General features: G+C 42.8%; 2 non-coding genes across 2 annotated transcripts; both read left to right on the forward strand.

The window, feature by feature from the left end:
- Positions 1 to 1,546: 1,546 nt before the first annotated feature.
- Positions 1,547 to 1,621, forward strand: Trnat-ugu. The gene has a single exon. It is a non-coding gene; the product is annotated as a tRNA-Thr (tRNA).
- A 9,359-nt stretch (positions 1,622 to 10,980) lies between these two features.
- On the forward strand, positions 10,981 to 11,055 carry Trnas-cga. The gene has a single exon. It is a non-coding gene; the product is annotated as a tRNA-Ser (tRNA).
- The last annotated feature ends 9,147 nt before the right edge of the window (positions 11,056 to 20,202 follow it).

Below are 20,202 nucleotides of genomic sequence, written 5' to 3' on the forward strand. Positions count from 1 at the left end.
CATGTATACAACCATCTTTTATGATTATTGAACCAAGTGTTAGCTATGATTAAGTTACGCTCTGTGCAAAATTCTACCAGGCGGCTTCCTCTTTCATTTCTTAACCCCAATCCATACTCACCTACTATGTTTCCTTCTCTCCCCTTTAACTACACTCGAATTCCAGTCACCCATGACTACTAAATGTTCGGCTCCCTTCACTATCTGAATAATTATATATATATATATATATATATATATATATATATATATATATATATATATATATATACTGTTGAGATGGAGATAATGGAGACAAATTTCTCGTTACATTAGAACGTAAAAGTAGGATTCTTGTTGACATCCATGCTGAATAGGTATTTGGTACATCTCAAGTGGGCGCATGTGTTCTAAGGCAGCGGTGCAGCCACACATCCGGGATTAACTTCCAGAACCACAACTTTAGAATTTGCCTAGCAGACCTAGATAACCATCCAAGGATGCCACGCAAATTGAAATCACATTAGATGTGTCTTATACTGGTGGAGGTAAAATGAGAACACTGTCCAGGTTAACATTGTGGAACCATTTCATTAATAAATACACACACAAACGCTCCTTGTTGGTACTTTAAATCTCAAAAAGGAGAGCAGATTATGAGTAACTGGATAAAGACCATAATGAGTAAAAAATGATCAACTCTAAGTTCATTTTGAAAGGTTGGACGTTAATAACACAATTAATACTTAGTCGGTATAACCCAAAGTCTGAAGAAGTAAAGTCACTGCCTTAAGCCCGAAAGAGATCAGAAGCTAAAACGCTGCAAGGCGACTGAAGACGATTGTTCCTTAGCGAGAATTCTGATCGATGTGCTATGGACACAGCGAGCGCCTGCCCAGACAAAGAGCTACGATTGGGAAATGCCCTAAGAGAAGTCCAGCAACCATGGATGGAGGTCGGAGTTCTGCACCCAAGGCGCACTGGTGTGGGGCTACCTGTAGTGTTGGAAAGCCTGGCAGTAGTCAAGGAGAGAGCCGTGTGGAGCGAATCTGCTGGGATACCAAATACAGCAGGAGATGCAACGCATTTGGATGGGTGATGGGACTGCCAGAGCATAATGAAAAGCACAGTAGAAAACTACACCCAGAGGGAGTATGTAAGTGCGAGAGCCCCTAAGATGTACAACAGTTGCATCCTGAATGCACTGATGAGTGCTGGAAAACATGAGATGTAAAATTGAAATGATAATTAAATGGACACCCTAGCTGCAAACAGGCGTTGATGTACTTCGTTGGGGACATGTTGAAAATGTGTGCCCCGACCGGGACTCTCGAACCCGGGATATATAGTTAAAATATGGCTTCCCGGCCATTGACCGTCTTGTGCGAACGCACACGCTATGCCCGAACTCGTACGGAACTTGGTAGATTAATCTGTCTCGAGTAATGAGTATGACGGGAAACATCTATTAGGCGCACTACGAATGTAGTGGTGTGGACATGTTGGGTATGTGGATCTCACAGGGAGCATGCAAGGGATAAGTCCTTGTAGACGCACTATCCTCGGTGCCCGCGGTGGCTCAGATGGATAGAGCGTCTGCCATGTAAGCAGGAGATCCCGGGTTCGAGTCCCGGTCGGGGCACACATTTTCAACATGTCCCCAACGAAGTACATCAACGCCTGTTTGCAGTTAGGGTGTCCATTTCATTATCATTTCATTTCTAGCAAAGCTGCATGGTCATCCACGGTAACTGTTCTTTCGGGAACAGATACTACCGTCATAAATAGATGTAAAATTATTGTCCTTGAGGAGATAGTTGGAAGCGAGAGCACTGTGCCGAGAGAGCACAGACGGGTGTAGAAGTACTAGGGATGTACAATGATTGTACCCTAAGGGCAGAAATGGGTGTGAAAGAAATTGGGATGTAAATATATTGAGTCCAGAAGGCATAGCTGGGTGTGGTAACGCGTGGGACAGAACATAATAGTGGTAGTGGGTGGGAGCACCAGTGAAGTAAGCAACGAAAGCATATTGGTAAAATCTGTGAGTGTATTAGGTACAGGAAAATGGATAGGAATCTGCTTGCTTGAATTATGCACGGTTTTGAGGTTCGCTGGTGGGACTCGCTGTGAGGTCCACACATGAGGAATGACTCGGTCGAGGATTCCGGGACCGTGCCAGCAGAAAGAAGCTGCGACAGCACAGTTTGGAGTTCGTTGGCTATAGAGGCGCGTCGGTGATGGCAAATGTGAACATCCAATATCGTGTTTATGTCGACCAGCTTCTGCTGAAATGTTGAGAGGAAGGGTTGGGGCCCAAGGCGGTATTGTAGGCGATGTAAATGGACTTCTACATTTCTGTCAGTTGACAGGTGAGGATGTCATAAGGCGTCGCAGAGACCAAAGGCGATACTGCCTCGTTGCCAACTGATGGGATGCGGTGGTACTGGGGCCGATGAAAACGTTGACCATTGTCACGAAATGGTGGAACGAAACGCTAAAGTCTTCGCCGATGATGAGACGAAGCCACACGAAGATACTCTCTACCTGGATAGGCAAGAAACTGAGTCGAAAAGGAAATACCTCGTCGGCAAATACCCTGGGACGAAACTTCAAGTGGCACTGGAGCTATTGAAGGTGCTGAGAACAGAAAAATTCTTTCCCTCGAATAATATGGGACTAAGCGTAGAGACGTGGCACAGGGACAGGTGAAAAAGTTTATTCGTCCCAAAATAGTAGGACTCCACATGACTGCTATCAAATGTAAACAAAGCTTTGAGGAGCACAAATACAAATCAGAGAAATTGTGAATGACAACAAGAAATACTCAACACTCGATATCCATTCAAAGTGTCATAAAAATTAAAAATTCCAAAATGATGAGGTGTTTCCAAACGTAGCTTTGTGATGGTGCTTTATTTGCAGGTACCGATTTCCGTACGAGTTCGGGCATAGCGTGTGCGTTCGCACAAGACGGTCAATGGCCGGGAAGCCATATTTTAACTCTTCAGGTTTATCCGCCAAGAATAAAAATCACTTTAATTATATGAAATCGTAGAATTACATATCCATAGTTAATATTGCCATTCACCAAACACAAGCGACAAGTAGTCACAATGGTTATGTTTTCAGAATGTAGGTAGACGGTTACAGATTTCCAGGCAAACCACATTGGTGAGCTGTCATTATAAAACTGAGTACATCCAAAAGATGTTTGTCAGCCTTGTACAAAGAATGACTACTGAATGAGCCAGGCCTACAAAAAAGTGGGCGAACACAAATAATGAATGGGACATTAATGTAAACCGGGGTAAAATGCATAAAACTCTGGTAACTCTATGGATTGTATTGTGTACACTGGAAGATATCCAAAAATTAAAACTATCAAGAATGGAAGAAATTTGAAAAATGCCGTACTGGGTAAGACCCCGTAGGATACATTACAGTATTCGATAGACACTAGCTGCATAAAACAGATGTAAGTAAAACTTAAAATCCCGTAAAATATCCGTACGGCTGCCGCATTCCTTACAGTCTGATAAGTGAAAGCAGCCTGAAGAGGCTGGCAATGCACTGGAAAATGGAAGGCTGTGCGGAAAACAAAGTAAAGAGATGAATAGTTGCAATAAGGAAACCATAGGTAGGAGAACAACCGAAAGCTAGGAATAGCATTACATAACTTTAAAGAAATGCTTAATTCGTTGCATATAAAAGATGAAATATAGACTGGTATACATTAGTACCTCAATATTGTAAAATTAACGAAGGATTACTCTTTTAGTATTATGCAATTGCAAGATTAATTTGAAAGCTCTTTTAGTAAATACTGGCAATTACTCAGGTAACGAAAATTCGATAGGATATCGTAGTGTTTCAGTTTAATCTCATTATTCGAAGTTGAACGTTCCCTTGCCTCGCTTTGATGCCCCAACTATAATTATTTCCTCAGAAACATTTTAAAAAGTTCCTTTTGATTTGTTAAACACAATGCGTGAATTCTTCTCAAAGTTGGATGTAGAGTGACTTGTTTCTTCCAGATGGACTGAGATAGCTGATATTGGAACAGGCAAGATTTCAATGATCTTTAAACTGTATACTCATATTGAAATTGCACCCAGTAATACTACAAATTTCTGGGGTCAGTTATTGCAGACTACCTCATAAACCAACTCATTATATTCGGCCTTTTTCTTATGCCTGTATCTACTACCAAAAACTACTATACTCTGGGACAATATGGCCTGACGCTACTTTCATGAAATGGAAGCAAGCTTGTGGCCGAGCCAACAGTGTTCGACGAATGGACAGAGCAGGTGCACCTTTCGTTGCCGGGAACTTCTCCTCAAAATTGCTATCTAATCATTCCATGCCACTCTATACTGAATAGTGCTGCATTCTCGTTGAATAGTTTCCGTTTCAAGATTTAGACGGTGTAACAGCGCACTGTAAGTTGCCGTTTTGCACCCCATTCGATGATTAGAGAACTGGAAGGTAGGCTTGATGCTTTTTTTGGAAAACACTTTTGACAAATGTCTTTTGGGAGTACTCAATTTTATTATGACACTGCACCAACGTGAAAATATAATCATTGCGGTACTATTCATTGTCGTTTGTTTGACTGTCAAAATTATCTATGGTTCTGTAATTCTACCATTTCATAAAATTTGACGCAGTAATTTGTATCCTTGGCAGATAAACCTGAAGATGCATTTACACAGACAGGAGACCGGTAGTTGCGAATAAAGCACCTACTTGGCTTTTGGAAACACCTCAGCAGTCTTGACTTTTATCATTCTTGCAATTTTTATGAAAAGGTGAATGATTATTGAGTGTTTAAGTTGTGAAAGAGGTCGCCAATAGTGGGACTGAAGATGGAAAGACTGCACTGAGGCTGGGAAAAATTTTTACAAGTCACCAAATGGTGGGACAGAGACTTACAAACTTCTATCCTAGTCGACAATGTGGGACGGGAACTTTGACGGGAGAGGGAGTGGGAGGGTGGCTAGTAGACACTAAATTCCTCGTCACTCATTAGTAATGTGGCAGAGAACACCGGCCAGATAAACAATGTAGAGCGAGTTTATTAGTGAGTGCAACACAGCAAAGCACCTTCTTGGAGTAAGTTATCTACAAATGAAAATTAGGATGGTATTTCCAGTCTCAACAAGGAGAGTAATTAATGATTCAGGGGCCGAAGGGGAATTGAGTAACATACCGAAGTGCTGCTCCGTGGTTGAGCGCGGAAGTAAATACTGTTGCTGCCCACAGGTACGTGAGAGCTGCTGGTGTGCGTGAGACATTGTGTAGGAAAATAGTGCCAGTAACCACAGCACCGTGGTCGTTGAAAAGCACTCTGCTGGAAGCGGACATGGCTCCTCTAGTTGGTGCGGCCAGAGGCTCTGTGGAAAACAAATCGGCGTGTTGTGGTTGTTATTGCGGTTGTTTCTGTTGTCCGGAACGTTTACGAACACGCACGGGGAGTGCGGATCGGTGTTTGGCTTGCAGGCGCTTGTGTCTGATGTGCCAGGCGGTGCCTGAAACGTGGTCACCAGCGAGACGCTGGTGTGTGCTGGTTTCCATCTTGCTGTCCCCTGGAAGGGGCACGGTATTTCTGAATCACTATTACAATGGGTAAATCACGAAGCGATATCTTATTTATATCTGTTTTACTTGTAGAACAGTAGACGTTTCTCATGTAATGTAATATATCGTTCCTAATCCATGTCAAGTAGCTAAGTGTTCAGCTGATATAGTGCTTTATTTATATAGAGTGGTTAGCTCTCTCAAAAAAACACCTTTCTCTGGTTTTTACAATAAATATTAACAGTAATATGCAGCAATTTATTGTTTCTTTAGACTTATTGTTATTTTCCAAGAGTAATTGATTAAGTGTGAATTCAAGCCAATGGGCCACCGATAATCCTGTGAGAGCTTTTGTTGGAAAAATGACCTCCATAGCCAACCTATCTTTTTGTCGGAAAGTTGGTAAGAAAGAGAATATTATTGTTCAGTTACCTTACTGATCTTTCCAACATTTAGAAAAGTAATTAACTCTTCAGAAATCTCACGTTTAAATAGAAACTATCCACTTAGCACATCTTGTTGCTGTATCTTCCAGTTACTGAAATATCCTGAAGGAAAACTTCGGGTCCAGCAACCAACGTTGTTGCTTTTTTTGGCACCAACCAGGGGTCACGTGTGTGGCACTTTGTGGTTAAACCCACGGACGTGAAGCAACGAAGCAACAGGGACTATAGACCGGATCTGTGTTTTGTCTCAAAGGACTGATCCGGAAGACCTCTGAAGTGCAGCAGGAAGATTCTAGACCACTCCATAAGAAATCAGCACAGACGAGCACTCGTCAAAGTCGGCCTAGGAATGCCTTCCATCAAATCCGTCCCATTGCCACGCTGGGACTTTGCCAAAGCCAACTGGTCATAATTCACTAGCGAATTGGAACATAATACACAGTGTATGCGCCTAACATTGAAAATTATAAGAGTTTTACGGGATTAGTATGTGCCTTCGCAAAGAAACATATCCCAATAGCACACAGGAAGGTTTACGTCCCTGGTTGTAATCTAAAACGTAACGAGTTGTATGAAGAACATAAACTCAGCGGTGACCCTGAAATCGAAGATGAGCTACTAAATTGTGTAGACTCAGCAAGAGGAAAGAAACGGAACAGTCTCGTGGAAAATACAAATTTTCAGCACTCTAGCCGAAAAGCATGGTCTCTTTTACGGAAACATGTTAGCAGAACTCCTAAATTCAGTGCTAAGTGCTCCAAGATGCAACCAGATGCAACAGCAAACAGATTCGTTAGAGAAAAATACCTACCGACAATGACAAGAAAGAGGCATAAAGAATTCGGTCAGAATTAAAATCTAAGATGTCCTACGCTGAAGCAGCTTTCCAGTTTTCTCTTGATATCACAGCTTTTGAGGTTTCATCTGCACTAAAGCAAAAGCAGTTGGACTAGATGGTAGTTGTACACAATTTCTATTACACTGTGGTCCTCGAACAACTGAATGGTTTACTAGATTTTACAACATCTTATGCAATGGACAGCTACCACCAATACTCAAAAGAGCTAAAATTGACGCAGTACTGAAACTTGGGAAAAGTGGAGATAATGCCTATTTCCCTCCTGTCTGTCAGCTTTAAGCTGCTGGAAAGAATAATACATAGCAGAATTTCGGCTGCAACCCTAGATAGAGCAAGCTGGCTTTAGACCAAAACGGATGTACCGACCAGGTGCTAGAATTAACAAGACACATAGAGAGAGAGGGTTTCAGCAACGCAAGAAGACTGTAGCTGAGTATGGAGACCTGATATCACGATACGACACAGTTTGGGGAAAAGAGAGTATCCCAAAATTCCTTAAAATAAGCCCCTGCAAAAAACTTACCACCCTTGTGAAAAACATGTTGGCCAGCAGAGCGACTGAAGTGCACCTAAACGGCACCGTAAGCAGAATTTACAAACTGAATGATGGACTAACACGAGGATCGGTCCATGCCCCATTGCAGTTCAACATATACACTACGAATTTTCCAGCTACTTCTGCTAGAAAGTTTATATACGCGGACGACCATGCACTGACAGCCCAATCCAATGACTTCGCAGCATCCGAAATCGCGCTCACAGAAGATCTTCAGAGACTCGTCAAGTTCTTCGAAACACGGACACTGATATCAAACTTGACGAAAATAGAGGGCAGCAGCTTCCAACTGAGCAACAGACAAGCCAACTCTATCCCTCAATATCAATATCGTGGCCACGTGCTGAAGTTCAGTCCTCACCCTATATATACGAGTCATTTGGGATCGATCCTTGACCAACAGTACATATCTAAGCAAAACATCTGCCAAAATCCAAAGCCGTAAGAAAATTCTTCACAAACTCACAGTAACAGGCTGGGGCCCCACTGCATCTACTCTCAGAACTACAGCACTTGCCCTATTATACCCAGTAGCTGAATTCTGCAGTCCAGTATGGCATAACAGTACCCATGGAAAGAAGGTAGAAGGCTCTGAGCACTATGGGACTCAACATCTGAGGTCATCAGTCCCCTAGAACTTAGAACGACTTAAACCTAACTAACCTAAGGACATCACACACATCCATGCCCAAGGTAGGATTCGAACCTGCGACCGTAGCGGTCTCGCGGTTCCAAACTGAAAGAAGGTAGATGTCCAGCTGAATGACACAGTGAGGATTATATTAGGCACTGTACAGTCTACTCCTCAGAAGTGGATACCGGTACTTTCTAACATTCCACCTCCTCATCTCCGAAGAGCATTAGCACTGAAGAAAGAATGGCATAAGTGCTGTGACAATCCTTACCAATACATGGAGACTGTCTACATGAAGATCTCAGGCTTATATTTCTGAACTCCTCTGGGATTCTAGGAAAGAAGATATCCCAAGAAGTGATTGGCTGTCTTCAAACCAAGCAACCCCTTGCTTTCAACCAAGCTAGGAAAATCTGGACATCAGTTAACTGGGTAAGAACCAAACACGGCAGATGTCAGATTTGGAATAGAAGTGGAAGATTGCCGATAGACCTTTAGACTGTGCAGACGTGCCTCAGACCATCAGCCACATCGTTATGGCCAACTTCGAAGGTCCAGTGGTTCAATGGAGGAGATCCATCAGGCCACTTAGGAAGCTGCTGAGTGGATAAGAACACTGGACATCCATCTCATCCATCTGTAATAGTACTAATGTTACTCATAGATCAAGGTCGAAACTTGTATCTGTCTGTAAACATGTAAATAGTTGCATATTGCATTTTGTAACAACACGCTGGGTCTTCAAGCCATACGAAGTATATACAGCGTGTTACAAACAGGTACGACCAAACTTTCAGGAAACATTCCTCACACACAAAGAAAGAAAATATGTTATGTAGACATGTGTCCGGGAACGCTTACTTTCCATGTTAGACCTCATCTTATTACTTCTCTTAAAATCACATTAGTCATTGAATGGAGACACACAGCAACAGAACGTACCAGCGTGACTTCAAACACTTTGTTACAGGAAATGTTCAAAATGTCCTCCGTTAGCGAGGATACATGCATCCACCCTCCGTCGCATGGAATCCCTGATGCGCTAATGCAGCCCTGGAGAATGGCGTATTGTATCACAGCCGTCCACAATACGAGCACGAAGAGTCTCTACATTTGGTACCGGGGTTGCGTAGACAAGAGCTTTCAATTGCCTCCATAAATGAAAGTCAAGGGGGTTGAGGTCAGGAATATGTGGAGGCCATAGAATTGGTCCGCCTCTACCAATCGATCGGTCACCGAATCTGTTGTTGAGGAGCGTACGAACACTTCCATTGAAATGTGCAGGAGCTCCATCCTGCATGAACCACATGTTGTGTCGTAAAGGCACATGTTCTAGCAGCGCAGGTAGAGTATCCCGTATGAAATCATGATAACGTGCTCCATTGAGCGTAGGTGGAAGAACATGGGGCCCAATCAAGACATCACTGCCCAAACGTTCAGAGAATATCTGTGTTGATGACGTGATTGCACAATTGCGTGCGGATTCTCGTCAGCCCACACATGTTGATTGTGAAAATTTACAATTTGATCACGTTGGAATGAAGTCTCATCCGTAAAGAGAACACTTGCACTGAAATGAGGATTGACACATTGTTGGATGAACCATTCGCAGAAGTGTACCCGTGGAGGCCAATCAGCTGCTGATAGTGCCTGTACACGCTGTACAAGGTACGGAAACAACTGGTTCTCTCGTAGCACTCTCCATACTGTGACGTGTTCAACGTTACCTTGTACAGCAGCAACTTCTCTGACGCTGACGTTAGGGTTATCGTCAACTGCACGAAGAATTGCCTCGTCCATTGCAGGTGTCCTCGTTGTTCTAGGTCTTCCCCAGTCGCGAGTCATAGGCTGGAATGTTCCGTGCTCCCTAAGACGCCGATCAATTGCTTCGAACGTCTTCCCGTCGGGACACCTTAGTTCTGGAAATCTGTCTCGATACAAACGTACCGCGCCACGGCTATTCCCCCTGCTAATCCATACATCAAATGGGCATCTGACAACTCCGCATTTGTAAACATTGCGCTGACTGCAAAACCACGTTCGTAATGAACACTAACCTGTTGATGGTACCTACTGATGTGCTTGATGCTAGTGCTGTAGAGCAATGAGTCGCATGTCAACACAAGCACCGAAGTCAACATTACCTTCCTTCAATTGGGCCAACTGGCGATAAATCGAAGAAGTACAGTACATATTGACGAAACTAAAATGAGCTCTAACATGGAAATTAAGCGTTTCCGGACACATGTCCACATAACATCTTTTCTTTATTTGTGTGTGAGGAATGTTTCCTTAAAGTTTGGCCGTACCTCTTTGTAACACCCTGTATAATAGAATGAAATTATCACTCTACAGTGGAGTGTGCGCTGATATGAAACTTCCTGGCAGATTAAAACTGTGTGCCGGACCGAGACTCGAACTCGGGACCTTCGCCTTTCGCGGGTAAGTGCTCTACCAACTGAGTTACCCAAGCACGACTCACGCCCCGTCCTCACAGCTTTACTTCCGCCAGTACCTCGCCTCCTACCTTCCAAATTTTACAGAAGCTCTCCTGCGAACCTTGCAGAACTAGCAGTCCTGAAAGAAAGGATATTGCGGAGACATGGCTTAGCCACAGCCTGGGGGTTGTTTCTAGAGTGAAATTTTCACTCTATAGCGGAGTGTGCGCTGGTATGAAATTTCTTGGCAGATTAAAACTGTGTGCCGGACAGAGACTCGAACTCGGGACCTTTGCCTGTCGCGGGCACGTGCTCTACCAACTGAGCTACCCAAGCACGACTCACGGCCCGTCCTCACAGCTTTACTTCCGCCAGTACCTCGCCTCCTACGTTCCAAACTTTCGCAGGAGAGTTTCTGTAAAGTTTGGAAGGTAGGAGGCGAGGTACTGGCGGACGTAAAGCTGTGAGGACGGGTCGTGAGTCGTGCTTGGGTAGCTCAGTTGGTAGAGCACTTGCCCGCGAAAGGCAAAGGTCCCGAGTTCGAGTCTCGGTCCGGAACACAATTTTAATCTGCCAGGAAGTTTCACCCTGTATAATATACATAGCACATTACTGCTTGGATTTCAGAATGTTACTCGACAGAGGATATTGGTTATAGGTTCACTCACCAAATATTCAATGCCTTAAATAATGTAACATTGACAGTTTGTGTTTTTTGTGAGCTTTCCAACGCCTTTGAATATGTAAATCACTTTCATCTCTTGGGAAACTTAACTAATGACTTTACACACTATTGGTTGGATTCATAGGTAACTAACAGATCGCAAACAGTTGTGCTGAATGTTTCAAGTATTCTTAGACGAAGATAAAATTATAATGACCTGGGCAGCCGTGTGGGAAGAAGTGGGGGGGGGGGGGGGGAATAGATGAGATTCCAACAGGTTCAATTATCGTTCCACTGATATTTGCTGTGTATGTGAATTACCTTCCAGTTAACATTCGTCAAGCAAAAATGTGCTTTTTTCAAACGACAATAGTGTTACGGTAAACATCATTATCAAGAAAGCAACAAAAAATCAATAATGTCTTTCATGAATTATTAAGTGGTTCTGTGAGAAATGAACTCTCCCTAAATCTTGAGAAAACACTCTGTTCAGGTCTGTAGTGTCATACCAACAAGAGATATAGCACAAGAACAGGAGTCAGTAGAAAAGGCAGAATAATCCAAAATATTGAGTGTACATATTTTAGAGAACTTTAACTGAAAGAAACAAATAACTCAGCTAAAATTGTTATTTTCATCCACTTTTGATCTTTGTACGATTACTAGCCATGGAAATAAATGTATCCACCGCCTGACATATTTTCCGCATCTCCATGCAATAACTTCATATGAAGTTGTTTTCTGGGGTAACTCATCAAACTGAAAGGAAGTGCTTAACTATAGCAATTACAACAAATATATTCGCTAACGAAGTACGTCGTAAATATTACATTGCAGTTTCATAAGAACAGTGACGTTCAGACCTGCAACACTAGAGGTACAAGTCACCTTTGTATACCCATTAATAAATTTGTCAGTTGTTCAGAAAAGAGTTCAATGCGCAGGAAAAAAAAAGTGCTCATTTGCTCAATAACACAAAATATCTGAGAGGAAGCAAAGCTAGTTTTAAATATAACGTAAAATCACATCACCTGGTCAATTACGCCCTTTCAACGGACTTAATTGTGTTGAACAACTGGTAGCAGGTAAAAAATGCTGGTTTTAAAGTGTATTTTGAAGAGTGGATACAAAAATTGATATATTCATTAGCGTTAACTCTAAACATACATAAATATCTTGTAAGCTGTCTCGATCCACATCCTTTCATTTAAAAGGAGCGTTCAAATAATACCTGGAACGTGCAACTCACTAACTAGCTGGATGAACAAAGGTGTATCCAGAGAGTGGGTCAGCTTATCTGGATGAGAAAAACGCTAATGAGGTGCGGCAGGTGCCTTAGATTTTGCTCGCGACAGCTATTTAATCTCTCTGGTGATCAGTTTATTGCCACGATGAAATGTACACTTTCATAAATATCTGTAGAATGCCTGCAACCAAGACATGTAGACCAAAATGACCGCTCTCTGCAACGCATACGTTCCCATCGTGACGATGATCTGTGGTCGCAGAGGCGTTCTCAGAGCTTAATATTTGAGGGGCTTGACGATGTAAATCAGCCGAAAACTTAGAAGCTACCGGTCTGCCAAAACCATAAGCACCCAAGTCGCGCTGAGTTCACCGGAATGCCTTTACGGTGCCCAGAAGAACAACTTCATTTATGACTAGGACTGTAGTTAGGTACTAAATGAGAAATCGGGAAATTTATACTGACATGCAAATTTTGTTTGGGTGCGGACATTAAGCACACAGATACCATTACAACTTGGACCGTGTATTCCTAATCAGATGCAGTGAGTAGGGAATAATACATTCTTTCTAAATAATTGTAAAAGACATCATGGTCGTCTTCGGTTTGTCAAGTTCCTTATGTCTTTGCTATTTCGGCATCTAGCCATTTACTTAGTGCCCTCCAAATGTCAGTTATATTATAGAACACGACGCAGTGCACATTACGTGCTTCAGCAGAAGTCAAAGAATAAGAGAGTTGGATACATATCATCAAAAGTATCCGGACACCTACCTGAAAACGACTTACAAGTGCGTGATGCCCTCCATTGGTAATCCTGGAATTCTATACGGTGTTGACTCACTCTTAGCCTTGATGACAGCTTCCACTCTCACAGGCAACAGGTGCTGGAAGGTTTCTTGGGGAACGGCAGCCCATTCTGCTCGGAGTGCTGAACTGAGGAGAGGTACCGATGTCGGTCAGTGAGGCCTGGTTCGAAGTTGGCCTTCCAAAACATCCCAAAAGTGTTATATAGGATTCAGGTCAGGACTCTATGCACGCCAGTCCATTACAGTAATGTTATTGTCGTGTAACCACTCCGCCACAGGCCGTGCGTTATCAACAGGAGCTCGATCATGTTGAGATATGCAAATATCACCCTCGAATTGCTCTTCGACAGTGGGAAGGAAGAAGGTGCTTAAAACATCAATGCAGACCTGTGCTGTGATAGTGCAACGCAAAACAACAATGGGTGCAAGCCCCCTCCATGAAAGACACGACCACACCATAACACCACCGCCTCCGAATTTTACTGTTGGCACAACACACGCTGGCAGATGACGTTCACGGGGCATTCGCCATACCCACGCCATGCCATCGGATCGTCAGATTACGTACCGTGATTCGTCACTCCATATAACGTTTTTTCCACTGTTTAATCGTTCAACGTTTACCCTCTTTACACCAAGCGAGGCGTTGTTTGGCATTTATCAAGAAATCCAGGTTTTCTCACCTCCCGCCTGACTGTCATAGTACTTGCAGTGGATCCTGATGCAGTTTGGAATGCCTGTGTGATGGTCAGGACAGATGTCTGCCTGTAACACACTACGACCCTCTTCAACTGTCGGCGGTCTCTGTCAGTCAACAGACGTTTTTGTACTGCACCTGTCACTTCACGTTTCCAGTTCACATCGGAAACCGTGGAGCTAGGGCTGTTTACGAGTGTAGAAATCTCCGGGTATAGACGTATGACACAAGTGACACTCAATCACCTGACCACGTTCGAAGCCCGTGAGTTCCGAAGAGGGCCATATTCTGCTCTCTCACGAAGTTTAATGACTACTGAGGTCGCTGATATTGCGTACCTGACAGTAGGTGGCAGCACAATGCACATAATATGAAAAACCTATGTCTTTGGAGGTGTCCTGATACTTTTCATCATGTAGTGTATGTCATCAGCAGCGTGATAAAATAATTATAGCATTCAATGCTGATAATAATGCCTTTTATAGACTTTTCTTGGGCTCTGAATTCCAGATAAAACAAAATTGAACGTTCCTTGAACTTCCGTAGGTCATTATGTTATACCAACGCGAAACAGCTATATTTAGCATCAAGATAATGTCACATAGAGTGAAAATCTGTGAACGATGTTGGGAGTGCTCATAATTCTATTATAAAGAGAATATTAATGGGAAGCAATAATTTTCTTATGATGTATGACGGAACATACCGTAATAAAGAACCAAATCTATTGTTCGAATAGTCCATTTGTCAGAGAAGTCTCCTTAACACGGTCTCTTAGTTAGGGTAACGATAATACCCTCTGTAAGTAGTCGGGAATGTTAGATACTGGCTAATGAGGAGCCATGTTTCACAACAGCTCCCTAACTGTCCTGAATCTTCTTGCCGCGTCTTTGGTGTTGGAGTTAGTTCAGCAAATTATGCTCTGTTACAGCCACCACAGAAAGAGCAGCTGCCTGCATTTCTCCTTTTGATCTGGGCACAGAGCTACCCAAGCTCTCCGTTTCTGTTAACAAGCAGGATCTCCGTGTACTGTAATTGCAATTCGCTCACCAGGGACTTTTAATTAAGAGAGCGATACACAATTCGTCATAAGAGAGCAAAAAGGTATATGTAATTGCATTTAATGTTAATTTCTGTATCATAAAACGGATGACCATGTGTGTAGAAATGCTTCAGCTTGCAGATTACTCGTGAGGAGGAATCCATAAATCTTGGCATTAATGGATTTTAAAGCTGCCTGAATTTCATGTGAAACATTCGGTAGCTCACAGAAACAATAAAGAGGGAAGTGCTTCAGTATCGCTATGAGCTGTTTAATTTCGAAGAAGGGGCACCCAGGGAATACCAACGAAACTGAATGAAATTAAATTACAACGATTTCACTGGAGAATAAAGTAGACTTTTCCCTCTCATCGATCAAGAATTTTAACCAAGCGACAGAATGCTGCTACAAGAAACATTTTCTTATCCATAAAAAATGTGGAAAGGGTCCCTGTAGGTTTCGAACACAGCATCACAATCAGGAAACAAGTATTTTTTGTACCATGAGATGGGCCTGATCAGCCTGAATGGTTACATAATCCTTGTTAGTACTGCTACCTCGGACAGTGACCCTGCTGCCCAGAGATTACCACGACATGGCTGCAAAATCATCACCAAACCACCGCTATATGTCACTATTGGCAAAAACATGTCTGTATCGTAGCCTTGGTACGGCTTACACCTGACACGAACCCTGCCGGAAGTTGGAAAACGTGTGAATCAAGATTACTGCGACCAAATGTTCTTCCATTATTCCATAGTCCAGGTTTTATGAACTGGGTAGAACATTTCCATGTTGTGAGCATTTGCATCATAATGTGCGGTTCTGAAATTCCAGCTCGCCATGTAGCACCCCGCTTATGGAGCTCCTTTTGATTTTTTTTTTTTTGTGCTCGCGGTATTCGGGATCCCGACATTTAGTTCAACAGTGATTATTGCTGCTGTCGTCCTGTTACGTTTCGTCCCAGTCTTCTTCAAAGACCATCTGACACGATCAGTCAGCAAAAACACTCTTCAGCGTTGCGCGGCTCCATTGATGACAGACGTATCCACATACGAGAATCAACAATCTGCCCACGTTCTCTTAGCTTCGACAGAGAGCACTCACAATTACACACGATACTGTTCTGACAATGGTTAATTTTTGCAAGGTATTAAGGGCACTGTACATCTGCCGTTCGTGGTCGAATACAACAGTCCCACGGGCTGGCTTGGTTAGCATCTACTTTACGTTCTAGTATATATTTCCGGTGATGTTTCCATATCTTCGTCAAACGCCTGTAACTACCGAAGTAATAGAGTTTTATACGTACAAAAGTTATCTGATAGTAAGAAAGTGAGTCAACATGCACCTGTGTGTGTGTGTGTGTGTGTGTGTGTTAGTAAGAGAGGAGAACCTGCCATTAATTTCTCGGACATGTGTTACAGAATTATATGTAACTATACAGTGAATTGACTGAAACAATTTAGTTCGAAGTGTATGTGTTATTACTAGGGTACATTGGTACATAATGGAAGACAGACTTGAGAACTGTCAGAACACTTTCATAGAAATATAGACTAAGGAAAAGAGAGCTATCTAATGCTCAGATTACACAGCTACTCAGGGAAGCAGGAAGCTACGGATCTTTGCTGATGGTCAAAGTTGAGGTTGGTACATAATTTTAATTTCAACTAGACAACAACTTTCATTATTACAAAATTGTAGAATAAAAAAATGGCAATATAAAAATTAAATTCGGAACTTTGACCCTTTTTTTACTTTTACCGGTGCAACATACAAATTTATTCTTCACAGACTGAATTATATTAAGCACAATTAAGATTGTAATTAAATTATTAATTTGAATACTGAACCATTATCAGCGATGGCAGAAAATGTTAACTATAACTCGCAAGCAATCATTTTTTGCCTGATCACAAGATAAGATACTAATGACACAACCTTCAAGTCAAATTTAAACAGTCGTAAATTACCAAAATTTAATAAAACTGAACCGGCTGCATAATAGTCCACAGTCCAAAAATTCTTACACACAAACACAAGGTGGCCAAAGAAGGAGAACCCGGGGTTGAAAACCTCACCAAACAGGAATGATACCAAAGGTTACAGCGTTCACAACATACGCAAATAAGTAAAATTTACATTCAATGAGAATGACGGTTGTTGTCTAAACCACTAGTATAACGTTTAAATAACTTCCAGGAGCAGTAAGGTTATGAAAGGGTGGTCTCTCAAAATTAACAAATGGAATCACTGTAAGTCGTTCTAAAATTGCAACTTTAAACAACAGCATTAAAGGCTATAGCGGCGCTTGGAAAAAACACTGTGGAAGGTAGAGAGCGCGAGCTTTAGTTGCCCAAAACTTGTGTACAGGATCCCAAACTGGCGGATGTGTTATCCGACTGGGCCCAACGTAAGTAGCCCTGACAAGAATTTGTAAACAGCACCGACCCCGCAGCACAAGTAGTCTTAACAAAATTCCAGTAAGTGCAAGCTCCAGTCACAGCCAAGATTATAATTAATAATATTTACGCTCCCAAGAGTTAATGCAAATTCCCACGGAGCGATCCTGGAAATCAACAGTCCTCTAAGAAGTTAGCCAAAATTTACGACACCACCTACAGTAGCCATAAGGAAATTCCCGCATTAAATAATTATACAAAATCCAGCTGGAACTAGTGATTAAACTATCCCGAGCGAATTGTGTTGAATTCTACAGCTGCTGGACACGTACACAGTCCCGGTCAAGCTGAGACCGGACAGTGTGTACCGAAACAGTCTAAAATTTCCGAGTCAAAACTTGAAATAACACACACTGTACATGCCCTGAAGCAGAATAAGCAGTACATTAGCCTCAATGAATAAGACACTGTGGAACCAAGTTCAAAGCGATCCTTAACTAATCTGTGGCAGATACCACATGTCACCGTAAGTATCACACAACTTCACCGGTTAACACCAGAATATGAATGAATCATACGTAACTTAATGCTTACAGTTATGCAATGAGAAGATGTCCAGCATGAGAGGACGAACCCGCCACCATTTCGTACACAAAGGCCCCGACTAATCGTCACCGTACACCCGGCGAGCGGCCAAACGACAAAGACGGCTAGGACGGCCAGGCCCAGGCACCGCGGACTGAGACGAAGGCTTCCCTTCAAAACAATGCTACCTCGTCGAACGCCGATCGGTGAGAGACCCCTGCCACACGCCAAGCCACAAAACCAAAGGCGGAATAGTCAGAGATACAAGACTAGACGAGTATCGATATCAGCGAAACAAGTGGAACATAAGTAGCGCCTTTTGCATCTCCTCCTATCTCTGGGATGTCGGCCGTTTACTATCGTGACGCAATGAAGCGTTGAAACTAGTAGCGACAAAATAAAATAAAACCATAAAAACAGCTGTAGGTGCTTTTATTTTTTGTCTCGATAACTAGCGCCAGTCGCCACGGCTCAGAAAGTATTCGATAACATAAATGATTTATAACTGGAGCAAGAGAGGGAGACATGAAAACCTTTATATTGTGCAAGGTGTCTTGTAAAAACACCGTAGGAGAATTTTCTAATGACATGAACTGTGCTTGCGTGAATTTCCTGCCGGCCGGGGTGGCTGAGCGGCTCTAGGCGCTACAGTCTGGAACTCCGTGACCGCTACGGTCGCAGGTTCGAATGCTGCCTCGGGCATGGATGTGTGTAATGTCCTTATGTTAGTTAGGTTTAAGTAGGTCTAAGTTCTAGGGGACTGATGACCTCAGAAGTTAAGTCCCATAGTGCTCAGAGCCATTTGAACCATTTCTTTTTTTTTTTTTTTTTAAGAATTTCCTATTTGTATTCCATATGGAGATGAAGTCCCATTCCTCTTTTCTTCTTGTGTCAATCCAGACTTTTCAGCGTGTCTACGATGAATGGTATACCACTCGCTTGCCTATTATGTGGAATGAGAACAGTTGCTGTAAACAGATCCTAACCATTAGACAGTGGAGAAGAATGTCACACCTCCTTAATCACTGTCATTTTGAAACTCTGATACTGCTACTACAGATAACTGCTACTGTAGTGAATATAGATCGGTCTAAACACGTATCTGGGTGAATGTCGAGCAGGTTATGACATGAAGTGGCGTGAAAATGGCAAATAACCATTGGTCACAGTGGGCCATACAGCTGCCGAACTACCATTGTCATACTGACGTAATGTTCTCCTCAGCAGATATTCTTGGTTTTGTCTTCGACGCTTCCTTTGACCACCAGCATGCAGCACGTCCCACTTCTCTGTTATCTCCTGGAGTTTGCCTTCGGATATTGCTCCAGCAGCTTAATTTCATGCTACCGGCCACTTTCCCCACGTTTGTGAACCATTTACATTATTGGGACAAGGGTAAATCTGGCACAGAGTACTGTTATCCAAGATGGCGACGATGTCGTCATCGAAGGTGGCGGCCGTGACGTTATCTGATGACGTAATCCAAGGTGGCAGAATTTAGCGGGAAGTTTGAATTTTGGCAGGACGATAGGTCAATTAGGTTACCTCCACTAATGTAACCCCGTCCCCCAGAAATTGGTGGGAAGTTTAAATTCCGTTATTACAATGCAACACACCTCTACAAACCTAAGAAAATGGCAGGAAGATGGGTCACTTGGGCTGTTTCTACTAACGTAAGAAAATGATGGGAAAGAAAGGGCAGTTGGGCTACCGCCACTATCCTAAGTCATCTGACTGCCACCTCTTCCTAGGGATTGGCAGGAAAAGGACTCAGCTGCTGCTGGGCTGCTGGAGAGAGGAAGGATTGTACTTTATTTAATTGCGAGAAATTTACTTAGGGTTGGTATTTGTAAGATAGTATGTTTATCACTATGATGCAAAAGACACGTTGTGACATACTTGGCGTCATGCCACACAGCCTCCAGACCAGTAAACCCAGTTGTAAATAACGCAATACGTTTATGTCCAGAGAGCCAAACAACTCATAAATTGTCAAAATAATAATCCTCTGCAAACATACGTGCTAATCGTCAACTATTGAAATACTGCACCAGTCATTATTTAAAAAATTTGAGGCACTACTGCCATCTAGTGGGGTCGCCCCGAGGTTTCGGGTCCAAATGACATAGTACATAGTACCACTACCAGACGGTGCTGTCGTCCATTCTGTGACGTAATCCTAGATTGCGGCGATCACATTGGCTGATGACGCAAGCAGCATTACCCAAGATGGCGGATTGTGGAGGGAAACAGTGTGTT

The sequence above is a fragment of the Schistocerca piceifrons genome, chromosome 1 (genome assembly GCF_021461385.2).
Source record: "Schistocerca piceifrons isolate TAMUIC-IGC-003096 chromosome 1, iqSchPice1.1, whole genome shotgun sequence".
Lineage (NCBI taxonomy): Eukaryota > Metazoa > Arthropoda > Insecta > Orthoptera > Acrididae > Schistocerca > Schistocerca piceifrons.